The sequence below is a fragment of the Haemorhous mexicanus genome, chromosome 5, assembly GCF_027477595.1.
Source record: "Haemorhous mexicanus isolate bHaeMex1 chromosome 5, bHaeMex1.pri, whole genome shotgun sequence".
NCBI classification, from domain to species: domain Eukaryota; kingdom Metazoa; phylum Chordata; class Aves; order Passeriformes; family Fringillidae; genus Haemorhous; species Haemorhous mexicanus.
In genome coordinates, this window is record NC_082345.1 from 46,007,340 (window position 1) to 46,030,526 (window position 23,187).

The window sequence follows — 23,187 nt, forward strand, 5'->3', positions numbered from 1 at the left end:
AAGGATCAATTTAAAGTGATAAATCATTATTCTATAAATCAGATATAGACAGACAACTTACTGGACTCCTTCCAATGTAAACTGAGACATGCACCAAAATATCAGAGTGTAATTAGTTTCATTATGTATTCCAATTAATCTGAAAACAACTGAGTCTATAAAGATTGCATCCTGCTAATTTCTTCTCACATAAACCCCAATATTATTTATAGAATTGGTTGTCCTCTGTTTACTTGATTAAAATATGGACTAATCAGGCACTGCTTTTCCAGAAATAGTTCTTGACTGTGATAATTTGCCATCTTCTGAAATTTTCTTTATTTAGCCAATACACAAGTGCATATTTTACTTCACGGCAACACTTTAAACTTATGTCTGCCTTGGAACCAATGACTTAACGAAAAAAACCTAAAGAAGAGGGCCATTTTAATATGTATCTGAAGGTATATTCTCTTGTGTGCACCCCTGTTCTGATATTCCAAAGAGGTTTTGTTGTTTGACCACAGTACTTTTCCAATAAGCATTATCAATTTTTTTATTTTGAAGATAATTTTATAATGAACTTACCTTCACCTTTGACATTGCTTTAGTCAGGAGGAGGACATGTGGCCATTGCAGGCCTATAACTGTTTCTGACCCTGTATTGTTAATGATTTAGACATTCTTCTTTGTCTTTCAAAAGCAATGACTTTTCTGTCTTTATTACTTGTTTCGAAACCTGCTTCCTTCTTCTTTAAAATGGAGATTCATTTTTGCATAATTGGAGTTCTCCATAAAGAGGAAAGAAATTACATGAATCTTAAAATGTTGTAAGATATTAAAATGTTAGCTAAGAATATACTATTAATGTAGAATATTTTAATAAAAAGCCTTTAGCTCTCATAAAGGATTGGAAAGTTAAAGGAAGAAGCTTGATTGCACTTCCTTGGAAAATATGTAAGTGATGGCAGAGAAGTGTATGGCAAAACCTGAGCTCTGGGATGATCAGATCAGGCCAAGAACTTTCTCCACCCTTGGGGCAGTTGAGTAGGTGAGGTACAACACTTGATGATAGCTGGTGCAGAGTGCAGGCTTGTGACAGCCCTGCTTTGGTAGGTGGGCTCTTCCTGGACAAGTGGTACCTGCACAGACAAGATCACTGAAGACAAGGATGTCTTGCCTTGGTGGCCAGTGTGCAGCAGGCACAGAGCTCTTCTGTGGAGGGAGGGAGGGAGAATACAGCTTTTGCCTACTCCTAATCCCCCAGCTTCCTGAACACTGAATTAATTAATTATGCCTGTAATCCTCTCCTCCTCTGTCAGTTTCAGTCTTCTCCTCTGACCTTGGTCCTCCCTCTTGGCCCCTTCTTCACTGACACCATGCTTCATTCAGTGCTTAATTACTCCACTGCACTTTGTGTTCTCTAGTGTGAAGCCCCTGTTCTTTGTTTTGTCATATTCTGGTAATGCAAATAATCCTCTTCCTTTGAAGGTATTTGTATTCTGTGATCTTGTCTTCCCTGAGCCTTCTCTTTGGCAGACTGTAGAAACTGAGTTTTGTCTGTCTAACCTAAGTCACTAGATACCTTTCAATGATGTTTTCTCTGTGTTTTCTGTACTTTCACGGCACTTCCAAGCTGTGGGGAGCAGAATATACCCAAAAGAAGGTCCCAGTGCACTTACCTACATAAAGCATAACATATCCTGTATTATTTTTACAAAAGAACAGTGTACAGTCACTCATACCTCCTGAACTTTTACTGCAGCTCTTCATGTGAAGGAAAGTACCAAGGAAAAGAGGTATCCATTAATCTATCAGCAATTTGTTGGTTTAAAATCTCTGCCCAGTCTAAAATCTGTAAGTCTGTGATTCACCATGCAAGACGTTACTGAGACAATTACTGTTTAGGGACCTTTTGGCTGTGCCTTGTCTGAACTGCACTGGCTGAACACATTGCTTCTAATGAAGTTATTTGTGGCTTGCATTGACTGATTTAGAGTCTAGAGTCTTTGTCTTTCCTAAGTCTTTTCTTACAGGTGTAAAGTTGTTAGAGAGTTGTGCTTCGTGGCAGTAATGATACATTGGTGAAGATAACAACCAGAAGTTCTAAGTCTCCTTCATGTCCTGGATCCTTCTCAGCAAGGGACTGGGTAATAATGTACAGAATGAGTTAATTGAAGAAGCTATGGAAGTGCAGTGATCAGAAAATGTGCAGTAGTCTCTGATGTACAAAGGTACTGTCTGCAAGCACTAATGCCTCAGCTGGTTTTCCTCCATCATCTTGTCTGCTATTTATTTTTGACCCTGATGGTTTGATCAGTGCCACGTGGATTGAATGCTTTAGGTACCTGGAGCTCGTGGAGGGCTACAACAGCAGGTGCAAGAGGCTCATGGTAATGACTGCCATTCAGCCCTGTGCAATCTGGTTTTATTGGAAATTATTTGTTACAGATAGAGATCTCGAATCATTAATCATTTTAAATCCCTTTTGTCCAAGGTAACTTGCATCCACTAGTAATCACTACAAAAGTTAAAGAATAAAACCTGTGCCAAAAATGCTAAACTTTTTCTTCTGTGTGTCTCATTGTTTAGTGAGTATTTCTGGAATAAATAAAAGTAAACTTAGGACAATGCTTTTTCCAGAATACTTGTTTATCTCAATACCTCCTTTTTTACTTTAATATTGTAAGTGATAATTGCACCCCTAGGGCACATCTTGGCTGATATCTAAACCACATCTAAAACTGTTTCATTTTACTATGAAAAATTGTTTGAAATGAGAAGCTATGGATACTTTAATACCAGGGCCAAAAAATAAGTTATCAATAAACCTCTGTCATTTAAAAATGCTAAGTGATGCTGAGATTTATTAAATACCAAATATAATTTCACTGCTACCGAATACCATAACCCCATTCTGTTGCATTAAAAACAAAAGAGAAAATAGAAAAATAATTAGCTCTATGCATTCAGAAATCTCATAGAGCCCAAATAATAACTCTGGTCTTTACTTGGTAGTACACAAAGGATCTACCCTGGGCCACAAGATTTCCCAAAAACTTCCTGCTACTAATAATGCCTAATGGCTTCAGTGCAAAGAAAATTACTTTCTCCTGCCGTTATTGCAAAGTCCAAACCAAAGAACTTCATTAAAATTACGTTGTGCTTTCCAGCACAAATAATGATATATTCTGTAGGCTTCTCCATGAGAGGTAAGCAGCATGGATGCATCTTTCCTAGTCCTTGCAGGAGAGATAACTTGAGAATCCCACAAGGTGCAGTAGGCATAGGACAATACGTTGTGATTAATCATCTGATGAGGAATGCCAACAGGGAAATTCACTGGAAAACACCATTTGGCTGTAACACAAGTCCTTGGGGGACAGGTAGGAAAAAAAATGAAGGGAGAGCAACAGGTAAATTCATATTTGCAAAGTGAACCTATTCCAAGCCTGCGTCCTGTGTCATAAAGCAGTTCAGGATGTCCACAACTGCCTCACAAGCTTTGTGCACAGGAATGTGCTCAGTGTGAAGTGGATATTCTAAAATAGAAATATTAATAATTATTCTCAGTCCTTCTCTTCTAAAATTATAGGTGTTTCTAACTGAGCAGAGTTGAAACAGTCTTTACATGCTAGTCTAAATAAATTCAGATTTACTATGGATAAATATGAAGTCGCTTTGCCTTACGTACAAGACTTTGTGGATTCCAAGACAGTGGTATGAAATTCCACATTCTGTTCCTAATTCCATTCTTCTAATTTCAACACAATAATTTATTAGAACATGTTGCAATCATTTTTCTTTCCTATCCTCCTCCTGGAGGAGGGGGCCAAATAAGAAAACCCATGGAACCAAAGTTTGTGGTTAAAGTTACTTTTTTTGACACGATATTTATTAATGATTTTCCCATAATACTTCACTTTGAAGATATTTTTTTTCTTAAGGTTTTTGACAAGAGGTAAATGCAAAAGGTGACTGAGCAGAGTTACCTGCCATGATCTGGAAGCTGTAGACTGCCTTTCCTGCCAGAGCTGAGCCCAGGGCCAGCACACTGCCAGTCAATTGGGCACTGGCTGGCACCATCCTGCAGTCCCAGCTCAGGGTGTCCATGGAGAGAAAGCACCTCTGCTTTTTGTGCTTTCTGGGGTTTTCTCTTTTTTTGCTACCAAGTCCAAAACCATTACATTAAAAAAGAAGTCTAAAAACACAATTAAAATGTTATATCTTTTAAATATTAAACATTAGGTTTTGGTGAACTGAATTACCAGAAAATTTGTGGATTTTTTCAATCAATTTCATATGCAAGAAGATAGAAATTTGCATGTATCTGATGTCTGCCTTTAACAGATTGCTTGGTGCAATGGGAAAACTTTGAAAATGTCTCTAGTCACAAATCTCAAGAATGCAAAAGACAATCCCATTGATCTGCAATGTGATGTAACAGTCCACTATTTTTTGCTACATATTGATATGTTTTATAGAAGCTAATCCAACGCATTCAACCATAAGAGCATGAAAGGAAAGAAGCAAAGCAAGTATGGTATGAAATGTGTGCTGGACAGTCTTCTGAGGAGTGGGAAAAATGTGAAAAGAAAGTACAATTTTATATTCTGTGCATTCTGGTTCTTAATAGCCATCTGAGCAAACCATCTACTATTAGCTGCCCTATAAAGAAGAATGGGAAATGGGTAGGTAAAATATGTGAAAGGAACAATAGTCTAAAAGCTAATTGCTCTTATTTCCATATAATTCAAAAATATAAAATTGTCTTAGTAAAATTACTGAAGTGATTTATTCCTAGCCTGTGAATACCCTAAGGCTCACTTGTTTCCCTGTTCTAAAAATGCTTGGGTAGGAAAGTTGAAACAGGAAGCTCATGTATGCATTTCTTTCCAGGGTGAGGTTTGCCATTCAAAGATGGTAGGTAGCTCTCAAGCCTGAGCAAGGACAGGTTATATCTAGAGATGCATCCTTCCCTTGCACAGGCTTCAGATCCCCCACCACAGCTTCAAAGTCAGCAGCCCCTTTTTATACAAGGAAGAACTACTGCTCTCCCCAAAAGCATCCTGGAGAGGATGCTTTGTGCCAGAACATGTGTGGTACTGTCTTTGTGCCAGAACATGTGTGGTACTGTCTTTGTGCCAGAACATGTGTGGTACTGTCTCCCCCACAGCAGGGGTGTTTGGGGTGACTGAGAAGGTTCACGGTGCCACAGCTTCCCTCAGTGCTGGTCCATCAACCTGATTTGGTGGATCCCTGCTTTGTCTCACCAGAGCAGAGGACAGCATCTCCTGCCTTAGCAGGAGACTCCAGTATCAAGAAACACTGCTTTAACTGAAAGTAGCAATTAAACTCAATAATGGCAGTGCTACATAGCAGGACATCAAGTTTAATAGCTCAAAAGTTAGGACAGTAAACATCACTCACAAAAAAAGCATGCATCAAATGCATTTTTTTTAAAAACTAAAGCAATTAATCTAAAATTACCAGGATAGAAAAAATTAGTTAAACCTATAGAACTGAGTGAAAGGCAGTATTGTCACTACTGTCATAATAACATAGGCTAGTAGCATAATTCAGGGTGAAAAGGATCTCAGAAGGTCACTAGACCAGCCTTCTGCTCAAAGCAGAGTCACCTCTGAGCCCAGACCAGGTTGCTCAGGGATATACCCATTTGGGTCCTGAAGACCTCCAGAGATGGAGGCTGTGCAGCCTCTCTAGGCAGCCTCTTCCACAGTGTGGTGGGGAAAACGTGTTCCCTTTCAACTAACCCCTGAATGTCTCTTATTTCAAATTATGTGCCTTGTCTCTTATTCTCTTGCCATGTACCACTATGATGAACCCAGACCTCTCCTCTTGCCAAGACCCCCCCCCAAGAGGTGCCAAGGGCTACTCCTGGGTCCTCCCGTATCTTTGTCTTTTCCAGTCTGGCCAATCTGGTTCCTTCACTCTGTCCTCAAAGGGAAAATGGTCCACTCCCCACCCAGCCTAGGGGCCTCTGCTGAACTCAATCCAGTCTACCCATGTTCTTCTTTGTTCAGTATCTAGAAAATCCCTCCCCTCAAACTACTGACTAATGCAGCCCAGGAGAGTTCCCAGTCACCTTCTCCTTCATGTGCCAGAAGTGCACTCCAAGAGGACTCACTGAATGATTTCCTGAGGAAACATCAGTAGGCTGAGCAGTCTGCAGATCCCTGGGTAGGTTTTTGTGCCCTTTTGAAGATGAATGAAACACTTTATGTTAAAGGAAAAGAGCAGAGGGAAGAAAATAGAAGATTGGACCATTTTAAGCTCTGGCTTACAGCTTTTCAGCTTACAGATTTTCAGCGAGGTCGGAAAGAATCAGAAAGAACTCTGAAAGTTCTATGAATTGTCTTCTGGAATTAGGTCAGATTATGACTCTGCTGCATAATGCTAAGTCTTATAGTGATCAAGGTAGGATGCCTAGGGTTTGGGTATTAGAAAGAATATAAATAAGGGTTCTCCTGTGTGGAACACCATCTCGTACCCCAGGACAGCATCTCATCTTCAGCAGTCATTGAATTCGGACTGGTGGGGCTCTCAATTCCACCTAAACCGCTCTGCTAAACAGTCCTGGTAATCCCATTGTTTGCAAACTCACTAAATTCCTTTATAGCTCATTATAACTTTGGTAGCAATAAATTACATCATTAAATTCTCCGTTATGTTGGAGAAAATGCTTCCTTGTGTTTGACTTAGAGTTGAGGCTGTCCCCTAGCTCTTGTGTAGCAGGAAACAGTGGGAAATGAACAATTCCCTGTTCACCTTCTTTCCACTGTGTGCAGTTCTCTTAGATCCCATCAAAGCTGCTCTTGAGCATTTTCTTTCCTGATGAACTTCGTTTGGGATACATTTCATATGTCCATCTGTCTCTCATCCCCTTCCCATGTGTCTCTCCCACAAACACCAGTTTGAGAACTGTTTACAAAACAGTCCACAGATCTCCTGGCAGACTCTTAAGCAAAACACAGCCTCTAGCCAAAGTCTGTGTTTTGGAAACTGTTTTTCTTTAGTAAGTATAGTTTCATTTTTATTTGATTATCTCTATTTGCTAAATGTAGTTAGCTAGCATTTTACAACAGCTATATTTCATCAGCTGGAAAGAGAGGAGAGACTCTTGTACTGTATTTGGAAATGGGAGTGAAACATGTCAGGAATGGCCTTCACCAAGGTCTTTCAAGTTTTTTGTATTCAGAGGGCTCCCTGCATCCCATGTCAAGGCGGCCGCCTCGTGGAGGCCATTGCTGCCACTCTGGAATTCCGGTGGGAGGCTTTGGAGAAAGACTTGGAGATTGGAAGAGAGAGGCAGGACAAGGATGTTGGGGTGTGAGGGCCTGCACACAGCACCTGCTGGCATCTGCCCTCTGGGCATCCTGGCTCACAGTCCTGGCTGCCTCATCCCCTCAGGAACTGGAATCATGCTTTTCACACCACCACCGCTACTTTTGCTCGGAGCTGGGTGCAGAAACTTTGCTGTGCCAGCACCAGGAGCAACACTTCCTCTGTATCAGTGCTCCTGCAGAGCACAAGACAGTCTTAAAATATTACCCTTGGTGCAGTCAGTATTTTGGTTTTAATGACCTTAGAATCAATAGTGATATAAATCAGTGCTGGAAAATTATTTCTTGTGGTGAAGGGAGAGTTTCAGCATACTGAGGTGATGAAGCAGCATGTCTGGACTGACTGTACCCACAACTCCGTGCACTGCTCTATGAGGCTTTAGTATCCATCATGTGGCAGAGAACCTCCTTTCCATTGTTTTTGTCATATGGAAATGCAAATTGCATTTTATCCTTTTATTAGCAAGCCAGGTCCACCAACAATTTTAATTCTGTGGGGAGAACTTACTTTGGGGGTAACTTTTCTAGTCATTCAGTTCAGAGCTGCACATGTTGTCCCTACAAAGCAAACTCCTTTCTCTGGGTCTCATCCTTTCTCCAGCAAACACAAAACACATCAACTAGAGACATTATTCTAAATAGAGCTGGGAAAGGACAATGTATTGGCTTTTCCTTGCAGTGACCAATAATGGTGATCAAGTATAAAAAAGGAAAGAATAACAAGGCAAAGCTACAGATTCTGTCCTGGGTGACATTTGGTTTTAGTCTAGGCTTTGGAAAACCTAGAGCACTTTCCTCAAGTTTATAGTATTTTATGTGTATCTAACTTGTTTCTCAGGTTTGAGTTTGAGCAAAAGTGTGGGCCTTCAAGACACACGTTTGTAGTTTGTTGTTTGTCTCTGAATTTTCTGTGTCAGGAGTCATACACTTTTTAACGTTTTCTTATTAGAGAGTTTAGTGCAGTGAAGTTGGGGCTGCTCAGCCTGGAGAAGAGAAGGTTGTGGGGAGATCCCATAGCAACCTCCCAATATCTGAAGGGGGCCTGCAGGGAAGCTGGAGAGGAGCACTTCATCAGGAACTGTAGTGACAGGACAAGAGAGTATGAATTGAAAGACATTAGGTTTAGATTAGATGTTAGAAAGAAAATATTTTCTGTGAGGTTGGTGAGACACTGGAACAGGTTGCCCAGAGAAGCTGTGGATGCCCCATCCCTGGAGGTGTTCAAGGACATGTTGGATGGACTTTGAGCAATCTGGTCTAGTAGGAAGTGCCCGTGCCCTTGGTGGTGGAGTTCGAACAAGATAATCATTGAGGTCCCTTCCAACTCAAACCATTCCAAAATTCTATGATTCTATATCAACACTCCAGCACTTATGTTCTCTCTTCCACAAATAAAGCATTTTGTTTTCTAGCAGCTCCATTGCCGTGTCAAGCCACACAGACAGATAGTGTCTGGATCTAGAAAACTTGTACTTTTCTGTTTTCCTGTCACAGGAAAAGGAGCAAGCTGAAGGTACTTAATGAAGTTGACGTGAATTTTGTTTGGCAGAAGCGTCAATACTTTGAAGATCTTTCACTTTTTTTATTTTGATTCAGCCATTTAGTACATTGTATTAGTTTTCTTTAATACCATTGTGTGCTTTGATTTTCCTTCTTTTCTTATCCAGACTTCCCTCCTAATGGCCACAAGCCTTAATTGTGTAACCTAAAGAAGAGAAGGCCATAACACATTCTTTTTGCCAGTGCAGATAACATAGAGAAGATAAGAACATTTACCTATGGCTTACTCCAGTGCAATCTCTTACAGACTGTGCTGAAAATATGCAGACTGGCAATCTGCATAAGGTTTCTGTTTGTGCTCTGGACAATATTTCTGACTAGATCCTCAGCTAATTTAAGTCAGCATGCGTGTGCTGACTTTAAAATTATTTCAGTTATGTGCAGCGAACATGTTTATCTCAAATTTAAACAAAGTTTAAAGATGGCCAAACATCACAAGCTCTATTACCCAAGAACCCATTTATTCCTACTTGAGTGATAGAAATTTTAAAGCTGGTTAAAACTGTTATGCAGCCAAATGGTTTTCATTGGGTAAACTTAAAAACCTGGTTCAGAAAGGCTTCCAGTATATCTTCAGTCTCTTTGATACTCAGTAGAAAGAATTATTACAGTACAGAAAAGTTCCACAAATTTTAAGAAAAAAAATTCCATATTAATTCCACAGAATTCATATGGAAGAAAAAGAAAAAGTAGAATTTGAGGTAAAATAAATTTTCATGTGACCCAGAAAATTACAAACTTATGAGTGAAAGAAACAGACAAATATTTCAAATGTGCTTTCTGTAGGCAGTGTTTCAGATTAAGATACTTTTTTCAAAATTTATTAGTTTGGAGTTACAATTCCTATGTACTGTTACTCTTTGAAGTAGTTCTATTTAGCTATAGTATGATGAACACTAATAGGAATACCATGGGTGTTTCGAAAAATGTTCACTATAGATGTCTCTATTCCATTGTGTGTATTGTTACATCAGATTAAATCCTGTTAAATCCTGTCTCCTAACTCTATGGGTGATCTTATTTTCATTTATGATTAAAAATTATTGATGGTTTCTGTTTTCAAAATTTTTCAAGAGATAAATTTATAAACTTTAGTTCATATACATCTTCATCTCTAGTACTAGGGTTATAATTCATTAAATAGAAATAAATAACCTACACATTTCTTTTGTGTACTGTCTAATTACACTTACTTTATACAATCTAAATTACTTATGCTAGTGTTTTTTCTCTGAGATATACATAACATTTATTTTCCACTTTGGTTAGTTTTATTTAGCAAGTAACTGCGACAGATTTTATTTATTCACACCTTTGTTTTTCAGCGAGGGCATTTTCCTCTCAAAACTACACTTAGATATTTTTTCATGTGTAGCTGTAGATGTACTTGTACTGCTGGATAAAGTTGAGCTATTCTCCTTCATCAATATTCTTGGTGGGCATACTTTATTTTTAAAGGCCTTGTGGAAAATGTGGAAATAATTTAACAGGAAACATTCAGTTTAGGATTTAGACTTTGTTAGACATTGAAAAGAGTTGGAGGAAACTACAGTACTTAATCAAAGTGCTTGAAGATCCTATTTCCTAAAGTATGAGGAAAAAAAAAAAGAAATCAATATTTTATTAAATAAGCTGTTAACCACAAAGGTTTACATCATCCAGCATGAGTTTCCAAACAAGGGAAAGGTAAAAAAAAAGCAAAAATTCCCCTGCTTTACATTCCCATGGAGGGCCTGGGCAAATTCCTGCCTCCATGGTGAATGTTTCGGTGTCCCCTGTGGCATGGTGGGAACTGGAGGAAGCAGAGCCCCCAGAGCCAGTGCCACCGACATTGCTGTGCCACTGCCACAGTCCCTTTGCCCCTGTTCTCCTGTCCCTACCCAGCTTCTGCTCTCTCCCCTGCTCTGGGAGCAAGTAGTTGAGGGTCCATAAAGAAAACTGAGCTTGTGCCTCTTTCCAACAAGGATTACCTCTGCATTTCTCCAGTCTCTGCAAAGGTTGTAGTTGAAACATTGTGTTTACACCCACATGAGTACAGGACAGTTGGATATTTTCTTTCAAGAAGGACAGAATATAATCTGATGCATTTCTAAGTGATTGCAGTATCTCGAAATACATCTTTTTTCCTGCATGGAGCAGGAAATATACCCCATGGTATACCCATTCTGAAGTACATGGAAGAAGATTTCTGCTTCTTTTTAATTCTTCTGACATTTTTCATAGTCTTTCTGGAAAGTCTCCAATATGGAAACTGCTAATTCACAAATTTTTGTTGCGTGTTGTTGGATTTTTAGTTTTTGGCAGTTCTGAAGAATCAATCTTCAATCAACAGCTTAGACATTTTCCCCAATGCCTATATTCAGACTGTTAAAATATTCTATATTTATATATAAATATATATTTATATCACATATGCTATCTATCAAACAGAATTTGGTTGTGCAGGGTTTTTCTGAGGTCATCTGCTGTGAAAAGTTCACAGATCTGATCAATCTGTTAGATCTACGTGTCTTTTCTACCCTTTGTCACAGTTTTCTGTTTCCCAGTGAATTATTAGAACCCTTTTAAGCCTCGGGCCCTAGGCAATGCCCTAGGCTCCCTGTCCTTGTGCTAAAACTGACTCTGGGCGTTTAACCTCAGCAAGGGAATGTGCTTCCCTGGGATTCACACTCAACAGTCCAGCAAGAATGCTCTCTTTCTACTTTGACACCATGCTGTTAGAGGGTTAAGAAACTATGTTTATTTGATTTGTCTTCCATTACACACAGGGATTCTCCAAGATCCCCATATCTCTCAGTGAATCCTTCACTGTGTACAGCCTTCCCGGCACTCCCCTGCCTCTCCAGTCACATGTTGTATGGTTTTGGTTCCTTTTAGCTTTCTGTTTGTTCTCTCAGTCTCTAGTTTCCCCTAAAGTTGGAACACCTTTATGATGTTCCCACCCACACCCAGCTCCTGGGGTCTGGCTGCAGTGCATTGATGTTCTGTGGCTTTCCCTGCCCTAGGTACCACACGATGCTCTTGTCCACATGCCTGTAATGAGAAGCCAGTTCTGACATTGATAGAATTGCAAAAATAAATAACCAGCAACTTCTCCACACCACTACATATTTCATTCCCCTTAAATGTATTTCTGCACATAATGAGTTCTGCTGGTTTAATATTTCCCCGTTTGGAAGATCTTCCCACTTCTGGACTATCTCCACTGTGTTTCTCCCACATCTATACCATTTCTGTGATGATTTTTTAAATAGCTGGACCTGAACTGTCACCAGTAAGGGTAATTTCACCTCATCTACACAACACCATAATTTCTGGTTTGACTGTTATTCCTTTCTTACATATTGACACAGTGTCTAGGCTGGCACTCTGCAATCACTTGGCAGAGCACAGGGGAGCAGAGAGAACAGTGCTGTCCAAATGTTTGTTCCCTGTGATCATGCTTAATAAAGCTCCCTACTGACTTATCCCATGTTACACCTATGTTGTGAAGCACTTGGTATCCCCAGATATGACACTTGACAAAACTATGTTTCTTTCTTACTGCTATTAACAGTGAGCTGAGTGCTCCCCACAGACCTACCAGCAGTGACTCCTAGTTCCCTCCTCTGTTTGGAAATAGACAATTTAAAATCCATTAATTAATATGTGCCTAGTTAAAATTGTTTGCCTCCATGTTCATTATTTTACATTTAGTGACATTAAATTTTTGTCTGTTATTTTACAGCCTACATATCCAGAGCTTGTTCATCAGACTAAACATAGGAAAACGTCATCTGAGCCAGGTACCATGTGATCCCATTATAGGCAGCAGAGAGAAAGAGGCATTTCCAGGGCCATGATTCCTCCAAGCCTAATATATATATATTATATATCCCAAACAAATCAGGGGAATCCAGCCTGTTTCTCTCCACTGAGTACAAAATGAGCCTCAGGTGGTTCTTTGTTTCTCTAATAGCTAAGCTGTGGTCAAGTAAAATAAATTCCACCTGTTGTGAGCTGTCTCTTCTACATTGCAGACAGCCTTTGTGTTTATGTTGCCCTAAACTATTTTGTATCATCTGCAAATGCTGCCATGCTGCTATTCACTTTTCTCAGATGATTTTTATGTGAATGGAACAGGCACACAAATCCACAGATGCTGGTGGGACTGCTCTGGAAATGTCCCTTTTAAAAAACCCCAAGAAAACCCCCTTGACAATCTGCTCCTACCCTTTCTTTCCAACTGTAAGAGCTCCATCTATTTAACAAGCTTTTGGGAAGGATGTTCTCAAAGCTGCTTCAGAAACACAAGCATGCTTCATGAACAGCACCACCACAATCTGTGCTCTCACTGACTATTTCCAAGGAGCTCAGTGGATTTATGATGTAATATTTTCTCCCTGCAGAAGTTCTAGGCTTTATTTTAAGTTTCCTATGTTGTTGTTCCTAAGTCAGCATTACCCATTTATAAGTGTTTGAACCTTTTCTAATTTTCTTTTCCAAAACTGAGTTCCCATCTACCTTTTAAGGGGAGGGTTGAGCAGTTTAAGCAGTTCTTTTACATGTCTGGGGAAATACCTCAGGGTTCTGCTGATTCATTACTACCTATTTTATTGTTCTCTCCTAAGTAGTCCCCTACTACATTTGAGCTGCTCCTATTTGCTGTCATCAGGAAAGCCTATGCAGTGGGAATGTCCCTGAGTTCTTTGTGGTCACCAAGCCTACCTAGCTTTCTTCTTTCTGGAAACCCCATTGGCCGTAGGATTCCCTGATTGCCCACAGCAAGTTTGGGAGAGATTTCACTACATAATTTGGTTCTTTTAGCAAATTGTCTTCAAAATGTTTTTCAGACCTGACTCCTTGTGATCTTACCTTTTGCTTACCAGAACACAATCTATGCTGACTTCCTGGAGATTTGTCTTTGATGTTGTTAGTATCAATAAAATATTTTTTGTTCTGTTTTGTAGAAAAAGCCAGTATTTTGATAATAGTGGATTAGATTAAGTGAAGCTATGACCTATATTAGGCACTTTTCTGATTATTATGGTGAAGGTGTAGTTTGCCTGTTTCTGCTCACAGTCGGTAGTTTTGGTAACAAGAGAGTAATTTCCATTAGTAGGGATGGCCCAAGGTGGGCAGCAGAAGTTTTTGTGCTTTGGTACCCATCCTTTTCATGGCATTTTTAGAATGCTCTCTGCTTCATTAAAAAAAAGAAGAAACACCTTCCATTTTTAAATTAATTGAGTTAATACTGTTTTCATGAGAGAGGAGATTCCTCAGAGGAAGGTCAATAACGTAATTAGGAAAATATAATTAAGACGGGGGTGCTGAAGAACAAGAATCAAGTTGCTGGCCAGATGCTTCCCTTAGGACAGCTGGTAGGTTGGTTCTGTCCTTTGGCTAGGCTTGTGAAAAAGACAGAATTTAACAAGAAAAAAAAACCTCTTGGGTCTGAATATCTGGCACTTGAAAGTCAGCACGTACTATGATTTCGTTTTTTAAGCACTCAATTTTTTGCAGCTTTGCATCATGAGCAAGAAAAAAGGCATAGTTTATTTTCTTCATTTCAATAGTTAATTTTACGTCACATATTAATTTGTAATATTCCGTGCTTTCCATTTGCCCTTTCAAGTATATTTGCAGATATGAGCCCTACTGAAGCCTGAAACAAGGCCGTTAGTATAACCTACTAATGCAGTCCATACTCTCACTTTTTCTTGATGAATACTCTAATCCCTGGGACTTTTTATAGAAATAAAAACTAATTCTAAATAATAGCCGTATTTGAAAGTTTGAACTTTTGTTTGTGACAATTCGTAAAGAGGAGAATCAAAAATTATCCAGTGAATTACTGGCAATGAGTTATTGTTCTTGCTCTGTTGATACTCATGGGAACAGAAGAATTGCTATAGTGTAGCAGACATCTACTGCAATGAGTCTGTTACCAGTTCTTGCACAGTGATCAATTCCTTATGTTTCAAAGGCATATTATGTAGTAACCTACACAAAAGAACAGTTTTTAATCTCTGGAAACTACTGCCCGATTTAGAGCCTCAAACATGGCAGTGAAAGTCCCAAGTGTTTCAACTTGTCTTTCCTTACAATGACTCCTGTGAATACCTGAAATGCCAAGACCTGGTTCTACCTGCACACTGTGGGTTTGGTTCTGTTCTTAGTTTTTAAAGAAGAGTTACTGACATTTCATATATTTACTTGCCATCTTCAGAAAAAAAATCATCTTTATTTATCTCTTTGACAGATCCTGGAAAGGCAGGAGTTTCCTCACACAGCTTTATGGGGGCAAAGTAGCCACAGCATTAAGAGTGAGAATGAAACCAGTCTTACCTCCTCATTTTTGTTTTTCAAACTCCAGACTTTTTTCCATCAGAGCACTGCTGCTAACTGGATTAAGACTAATTTTACATACAGGAATGTAATTTTCCAATTGCTAAGCACTATTATCTTTCAGCAGGTTTGTTTTTATTAACAAGTGGAAATCTATGTGTATTTTTTATTGTTTGTAACCCTTTTTCTTTGTATGATCCAATTCTCATCTGGGTATATGATTCCAGAAAGACTGTAAACTCAAGTAATTCAGTCATCCAGAGTGCATGTTTAGGTGTTTGAATGCTCTAAATATGCTTTCTTGAAGTTCATTGATTAACACAGGGCTCCAGATTTTATTTAGTGGCCAGTGATTGTTTCTATAAATATATTTTTGGCCATGGCTTTAATTCTGTTGGAAACCCTACTTAGGCAGGGATGACTGATGGACCATTACAAGTCATTCACTGTGGCCAAGATTAATCAGACAAATCTCATTAACCTGAATCTGATTCTCTCCTTTATTATTGAAAGACAATTTACATTTTCACAGTGAGGTTAAGGAATGAGTTATTTTATTATAAAATATGTCTGTATATTAAGCATGTGTGCAGTTTATATGAGAGTTTCTAGAATAAGGAATACATTGTGCAAAAGCATTTTGTAGTGCTATTCAATCAGAAAAAACCCACAGTACACTTAAATGAATAGAAGACTGTTCTTTTTCAGTGTACAAGTGCATAAAAATGGCCTTGATAGCTCTTTTCTTTTTTTTTTTCTTTTTCTGTGTTCCTAGATTGTCTTTTTTTTTTCATTCTGCCAAATCTTTTTTCATTGTTTTATATTGATGTTTCATTTTCATTGGGCTGCTTACTTGCTTAAATACATGACTTTCCATTCCCTGCAGTGGTGATCTCCACCTTGTCTGCCTTGTCTAGCTTTTTTCCAGTCTTGCACATAACCCTAGTAACCTTATTGGTGGCACAATGTTGTCTCCAAGTAGTATGTTCACATTTTTGAAACAGATCTAAACATGGTGAGCTTTATTTCTCAGACTAATGGGTAAACCCCTGTTTATTTCTCTTATTTGGCAAACATGCTGTGCCAGTATGCCATGAGGAGTGGTATGTAGATAGCAGACCAACTCATTCCTTCTGTCCTTCAAAAATGACATACTTATTTATACAATTTTGAATTATGTGTGGCAGTGTGCTACACATGTGCCTCCCTCTATACGTGGGAAAGGGAACAAGACTGAGTCCTCTTTCTTTGCAGTCACTGGACTTTCCCTCAAGATTCACATTGTAGAGAAATCTGGAAGCAGTAGGATTTCCTAGCACATCCTACATACTTATGGGGACATCAAACCGCAATTAAATACTTAAAATCTTGTTTCTGTTGCTAGCTGACCCTGGCAGAATCATAAGTCCTTAGGCATCTACATTTCTGCCAGAAAAATCTTCAATTTTTTGAATGATATGTTGGGATCATGACCAACTTCATCTCGTTGCTGAGAGTAACTAGGTGTTCTCATATATCCGCTAAACATGGTAATTTCTTCTGTTAGATCAATGTTTTGATTTCTTCTCCAATCAATATTTTATATCAAATAACTGAATAATCTTGAGAGCAGAAACTGTAATGACACAGTCTTCCATGCTTTCTCCAAGTGACTGGATTAGAGTCATTCTCTGGCTTGCTAGCTCAACAGACATGCAATCATTTAAGTAAAACTGGAAAATTAACCTGAAGAAACTGGAAAATGACATACAGATGTATGTTGCTGGCCACAACAAGATGTAGGTTAAAACTGCCTTGGCAGAGGTGAATGGGCAAGGCTCCCACAGACCTGGATGGTTGTCCTCTTTGCTCCTAGAAAGCAAGGAAACCAAGAAGGTTGCATCAGCAGCTTCCTGGGGCTGAGGGAGAAAAGGTTTTCCCCCTCAGCTCAGTGGCAGCTGGATGAGAGAGTTCTCTATTCCTTCTGGTGACTTCTCCAGATCCTGTTCAGAGACATGTGGATGTCCCCACATATACAACAGGGAGCCTAGGTATATAACTCAGGGCTGGATATTTCTCTGTGGGATAAGATATTGGATTCATCCCATGGAAGAGTCAGCCTGAATTATTGCTCGGATTCTCCATTAACTTCAGAGGAGCTCTGCAAGGTCTTTGCTTCTGGCTAAGGTTCCCAAAGTTAGCGGGATGAAGCCGGCTGAAAGTGTCAGAAGTTCAGAATTGCGACACTTGATATTGCAACTTCTAAAGGCTTTTGTGGAATGATCTGGTGGGGAAATTTTTGGTTAGGTAAATGCAGTGATATTTTACAATTTACCTTAATAGCCCTGGAAGGAATTTAAAGAATTCTGTCAAATAGCTAATGCCCCTACTCTAGAAGTAGGTATTAACTGCCTTTGGTCCAATAATATTGAAGGATCAAAGCCATTCCTCCTAGGTCTTGCTGTAATGAAAGATAGGGTTTTAACCATTCTTTAAAAGCAGTGAATCGTTTCAATTCTTTCTCTCCTGAAAGCTCTTTCTATCAGATGTATTTTGATAGAGTTAGAATCATGTCCCTGTTTTCTTACTAAATGTTCCTATTTATATGTTAAAAAAGCTGGCAGGTTTGCAAGTACTGAAAAAAAAAACCTCAAGGGGACAGCATTTTTTAAATGGAATGGGATTCAAAGTGAGAATTCATGAATATGCCTTTGGCTGGCTATGACTGCAATTCTTAGAGAGATCTGTGACACTCTCATTCAGCAGAGTCCAGCTGGGAACTGGCATGTTGTGTCTGTGTAGCCCTTTGCTCTCTGCATCTGTAGAGAAGGAGGTCAGTCTCAAGCCCCGTGGAGGGGGAGGACATGGGATCTCTGGTGCAGTTTGGGGAGGGGCTGTGGTTATGGCTGGAGAGTAGGGTCTCTGCTGGGGGTCATGAGTCCTCGATCACTGGGCTACTGTCAGCCTTTTGTTTGGTTCTTGATTGGGGAAACCTTCCTGAGTATGAACACACACATCACTAGAAACCTGTTTTGGCATTTGCCGGTTTCTTCTCTTTGAACACTGACTCTGCAGAATAGAAATTACCATATTGTGCTGTGCATCCTTAATACAGAAAGCAATTATAGTCACTGCCAACTCAAAAACATCTGCCTGAGGGAAGATCTTGCTGGTCCAGGCCATGAAGCTTTTTCTCTGAGGTTATTCCAGCAATAACCATTTGTGGTTATTCCAGCACTGTTCTGTGCACACTGTTGTGTGGCTCAGTTCACTTCTTCTGATTGTACTTCCATCTTACTCTTTTTCTACATTCCCATAAAGTGTGGGATGAAAAAGGCCTTAGGAGCTGAGAGGGTCTGGAAGAACTACTGTCAGCTGCCACAGATTAGATAAAGTGCTGCGAGGGCTATAGGGTGGTAGGAAAGATGGCACCAATCAAAATACTGGTCTAAATTTTTTTGCCTGATTGAAAGTCACTAAAGCCTAAGAACATACACTAAGATAACTCATTATTGCACTTAATGGGCAGTTGGTTGTATTGCATCAGGTTTCCTTTATGTTACAGAGTAATTGGACAAAGCAGAGTCTTGCCATACCAACAGGCATCATCTAAAAGCCAGGAAATATTTCTGTATATAGAGATGGAGGGACCACAGCTGCTTGATTCAGAGAGCGAATTAAAAAAAGTAAATGTATGAATAGAGTCAATATGGAGTGGAAGATGCACAAAAAAATAAATGTTATAGAAAATCAAGGTCTCCTATTTATTCTTGAGCATAATGCTGAAACAAGGTAATTTGAAATGGAAGTGAAAAGCAGCATATCCTGAGTGGTATATTATTAATTTATGGTATTGATTGTCTCATCAAAAGGAAGGATTTAGTAAAAATAAAAGCAAGGAGAAATCTCTGTATGGATAATGAGAAGATCTAAAACCTGTTAGACAGCACTGGATGGCACAAGCCACGGGAACAAAAGGCAGGGCCTTAATTAATTGGCAGTAGATTTCTTGTCCCCTCATTTTGGCAGCAATCTGAACAGGAGTTTCAGATGGCCAGATCATTTCTCTGGTCATGTGTTGCAATGCTGTACAGACAAGCTTAGGCATGATTTTGCTAAAATGCTCAGAAAGACTTTTGTGTATCCACATTTCCAGCTAAAATACGTTCAATGTGACTTCAATTTCATGTGCCAAGGACAGCTTGGTGTCAGCCACAGTTGCTTTTCATGGTCTAAGCAGTATTAAGGAACCTGAATTTGACAAGAAACAGCTGAAGAGAGTACATTCATTCCTACAGTAACTCCACTGACCTTGCTAGAGCTGATCCAAAGTTCAGTTTAGCCTTGACCTGTTTTACTGTAGTTCGCAAGTTGCGTGCCTGGAGAGTTTCTTCTACTTCTACTCTTCTGTCCATCCTTGTTCAAGGTAATAACAAAAGAAATAAAAAAAGGTTCAGAGAATGGTGACAAGCTTAATTGGAGCACAGGAAAACTCTCATATGAAGGGAGATTAATAAGGCTGGAGTGGTTTCTCTCAGAGATAAGACAAATCAAAAGGAGGGGAAAAAAAAAAGAAATCTAGAAGAATTCACCCACATACCCCTTGTGACCCACTAAAGGGCCTTTAGAGGTCTACAACCATGGAATTGAACTAAACTGCTGCTACCTGCTGCTCCCTGCCAGCTGGATGTGAAGTTGGGCTCTCTGCCTTGTATCTTTTAGGGTATAAAGGCTAAAAATCATCCATATAGGGGAGGAGCAGCTGTTGTCCGTGCTTCCCACACAACAGAAAATAGGGGGAGTCACAGAAAATCTGAGTATTCCAAGCTAAAGGAAAGGGAGATATCTTTCCACGTAATACACAAACACGCATGGAACTAAGCAATTAATAGTGTTTGAACTTATTATGGTTTGTAACAAGACTTTTCTGGTTTATAAGTGATGCTGGTAAAGCTGGGTGCAGCTGTGCAGCCTAGGGGATGCCAGATGCTCCATGGGTGGAAAGGGGATGCACAAAGACTGGCAGCAAGTGTGCTTCCCAGGAAAAGGCAAGGCTGAGGTGTCTGAGGCTTCAGCCACACTGGGGAGTCAGCTGCCTGAGTCCAGTCATTATCCTGCATCATCTGAGCCAAGAGAGTCAGCCCAGCTTGTGAATGTAGCCTGTGGTCAGTGTGGACAGCAGTATTCACAGAGGGATGAAACTGGGTCAGAGCGAGCACAGCTTCTCACACATTTGCAGTAGACAGGCTGCAGAAACAAGCAATCAGTTACCGTGGTTCAGCTGGTGTTTAGTAACTCGGGGGTGATGGTGAAATATCACAAGGCCAGGTCCTAAAAACATGCCACCTCGTGCCTCTGTATTTCACAGGCAGCAACCATTGTAACCATCTCTGAGGACTCACCAAACAAGCTCCCTAAGCAGCTGATGATAGTGCTGTACCTTCTCAGTAAATCCAATTTCATGGCAGTGTACTTTATTTGATGAGTATTTCTTTTTTTGCTGCAGGGCTTCAGCAGCAGTGTGGATGGAGACTGCCATGCCCTCGCTTCTTACCATGTGGATCACTCGCAGCACACCTGGGTTGGAAACCCAGCAAGCCCCAGAAATGGATAAATGCATCTTTTGTGCCTGGCCTGGGTACTCTGGTGTGTTCCTTACTGCCCAGCAAACACCTGCAGACTTGGCTGTCATTTGGAAAATGGGAAGGATCAAGGCAGTTCCTGGGACATTGCAGGGACCAAGCCCCAGAGATGACAGCGGATCCCTGCTCCCAAGCCTGGTGAGAGATCTGAGTCTCTGGGGCTTTTCTTTCTAACTTCTCTTTCTTCCTTAGAGAGTCTTTGAATTCCAGTTTATTCTTCACTTAATATGAAGGGATTTACACTGATCACTCTTGTTAATAACTGTTAATGGGAATTTTTTTCTTGAATCTCTTGTGTTTGGAAGTATAATTTTGTTTTCAGTGCAAATTTAAATTTGTAAGTGATCTTGGGAAGAAAAAGTTATCAGACCACCCTCTGCACTTCCCAGCTGATGTTTTACAGCCTCCTCTGATTAGCTTTAAAAAACTATTTTTAGCTTAAATGTGTAGCATAGAACCCTAGACACAAAGCTTGATGGTGCTTATCACTTCAAATACACTATCAACAACCTCCTCCCAAAAGGAACAGATTGTAGGTGTGTAAGGGACTCCCTTTTTTCCTCCTGCAGAGAGTCTTCACTTTTGATATCAAAAAGCTTGGCTGCAGCGAGTCCCCCAGCTGCTTCAGCCTACCTCCAGAGATGGCTGAGGCTGCAGGTGAGCTCCCTGCAAAAACTGGGGCAACCCCAAGTTCAAAGTGAAGCAGCTGGAGCTGGATGGGATGCATTCCACAGACACTTCTCCATTTTTCTTTTAAAATTCCCTTTGCTCTATTATATTATTATATTTCTCTTTTACTTCTCATTTTTCTGACCCAATTAATGTCTTTTCACTTGAAATGGTTTGTACAGTTGTTAGGATTTGAGGAGAGATAGCAGAGTAATGCTCTAAAAGCTGGGGGATTTTATCCTGTAGCCCTCTTTGTGCCCCTCTTTGTGCTCTCTGAAGCCTTTGGACATGGTAACCTTATTTAGGGGAGTTTATCTAAGGAATTGAGGTTGTCAAACAGATCTTAGTTTGTGGGGATGGTTGGGTGGATTTGGGATGTTTATGTGAAACTGAGTATATATATGTGGGTAAAAATAATAGTAGAACAAAAGAAAATATCTGCCCAGGCAAAAGTAACAGGTTTGTGTATCCTAAAGCACATAGGATGAGCTTTCTGATGACTAGGTGTAGGAGTGCTTACTTATGCCCCAAATATCACATTGCCTTTTGCTTTTTATTTTGTTTTTTTTTTTTCTTTTAATGTGAAAATAATTTAAGAAGTCAGCTCTAAAAATAACAGTGTTGTGCAACAACTGCAGTATTTTTTTCAGGTGAGCTTTGAAATCCAGTGTTTGTGTATATAGTTAAGAACATATAAGTTCTTCCATCCCAGCCTCTCACATCTGTTAAGCTGATGTCTTTTATATTTGCTCTTTTCTAGAATAAAAGTTACTTGCTTTTAGGCTGAGCAAAGGTTTCTCAGGGACCTTAAGTAGGAAAATGGTAGGAAATATGGCATAATCATCTTTTTTTCTTGTGACATTTTCCCAGTTTGAGAGGTTCCTGAGCTACTCTTCAGAATATGGATGCAAAGGTTAAGTTATAAAGGTATCTGGCAAATTATTTTTATCATGGATTTAGAAAACTGCCCTGCATTGCTGCAAGTGAGGAGGGATGGGTATTTACCATTTCTGCCATTACAGCCAATCTCTAGAAATGGGTCTGGCCATTTCATCTTCCTTATTCTGATAGAAGAAGGAAGACAAGTGTAACAATCTGTATTTCATTAACATTCAAAGCTGGTTGGGTTTTCATGGTAATAGGCTTTTAATGATTTTGCATGGGAGAATGTTTAATGAAAGAGGAAACAGCTGTTAAGTTCAAACATAGGAAAAATAATTTAATATAACTCATGTAGCATGGCAGCATATTGGAATTTTTATTGTAACTTGTGCTGCCTCAGTTGTGAAGTGCCCTCATCTTTATTCAATTCCATATACAGTACTCAGCTGAAAGACTGTTGTTAGTGACTGTTTATTTTTAAAACCTTCACTAACAGCATTATTTTGCAGCCCATTTTCAAACTAGGGTGCATTTTAGAAATAGACCCTTTATTAGATCACCTCATATAGGTCTCTATTCCAGAGGGCAAAAATAAGATGCTTAAATGACTTAATTTTTGCCTCAGTGGATGCTTGTAGAGGCCTCTCTGAGACATCAGCTGATGGGTGAGGATGGTGTGGTGGGCAGGTGGCTGTGTCTGCTCCCCCTGAGCAGCCACCACGGAGACTCTGGTGGGGAGGGGTTTCTCACACACCCCTACAGCCTCCAGCAACAGTGCCCCCTGT